The sequence below is a fragment of the Echinops telfairi genome, unplaced genomic scaffold (genome assembly GCF_000313985.2).
Source record: "Echinops telfairi isolate 266 unplaced genomic scaffold, ASM31398v2 ScPeMD7_1;HRSCAF=3_0, whole genome shotgun sequence".
Taxonomy (NCBI): domain Eukaryota; kingdom Metazoa; phylum Chordata; class Mammalia; order Afrosoricida; family Tenrecidae; genus Echinops; species Echinops telfairi.
In genome coordinates this window covers 84,583,536-84,584,660 of record NW_022103896.1, presented here as the reverse complement: position 1 = coordinate 84,584,660, position 1,125 = coordinate 84,583,536, and positions in this window count along the sequence as shown.

The window sequence follows — 1,125 nt, the reverse complement described above, 5'->3', positions numbered from 1 at the left end:
TTTCTATTGTGTGATCTCCAGCTTTTTTTCTATCACAGTGCATATTTTCCAAGTACTTTCCAACTTCCTCCCACTCTGTTTCCAACTTTTGCATTCCAATCACCAGTAGTTCTCAATCCATCTTAATTGCATGCTGGATTACTTTCCAAATAAAGACGTTTGTAGACTTCCTCGATTTATTCATCACTAGCTTTTGTGGTTGGTGCATACATTTGAGTGATAATTGTACTGATTATATTTCCTTGAAGGGGGGTTAGATGTAATCCTATCACAGGCAGCATTGTACTTCAAGATTGATTTTGTAATGTCGTTTTTGACTACAAATACAATACCATTCTTGATTGTGCCATTCCCAGCATAGTAAATCAAGTGATTTTATGATTCAAAATGGCTGATATGAGTCCTTTTCTGCTCGCTAGTGTGTAATCTACTTACATTTGTGTATTCCATTTCATATTTAACCAGTTTCAATTTTCCTACATCCATACTTTCCAAACTCCAGGTTCCAATTATGAGCAGCTTTTTGCAGTTGTATCTTCATATCTTGACTTCGGTCCCATCAATAATTGAAGATGCAGAAGGCTCCACTTCCACAGACTTGACCCCACTCCTATCACCAAGGTCAACTTCATTCTGAGAAAGCTGCTCCTCCTCAGTCACATTCCGCATGCTGCTGACCCAAGGGGCACTACTTCTGCCAATGTTCTGCTTCCATTCATTGTGCCTTCCGTTTCTGACAATGTTTCAAAGATATTCATACGGTTTTTAATGGCTACTTACTTCAAAGTGGGGAGCAAATTCCTTCTTTGCTGTCTGTTTTTTTCCTGGAAGCTCCACTGAAACCTGCTCACTTTGGGTGACTCTGTTGACATTTGAAATACCAGCAACTTAGCTTCCAGCATCACAGCAACACACAATCTATCACAGTAAGACAAACTGACAGACAAATGGTGGTCTCTGATCATAGAACAGCTAAATCAAATGAAATAAATGACATAAAAATAGTTGAACTGAAAATTTTGACAAGTAACTCACGAAGATCAAGTATTATAATGCCATGTGTAAATATTTGGAATCAGGAAACTAAAAAGGAAGAATATATTCAGCATTTCTCAATCTGAATTT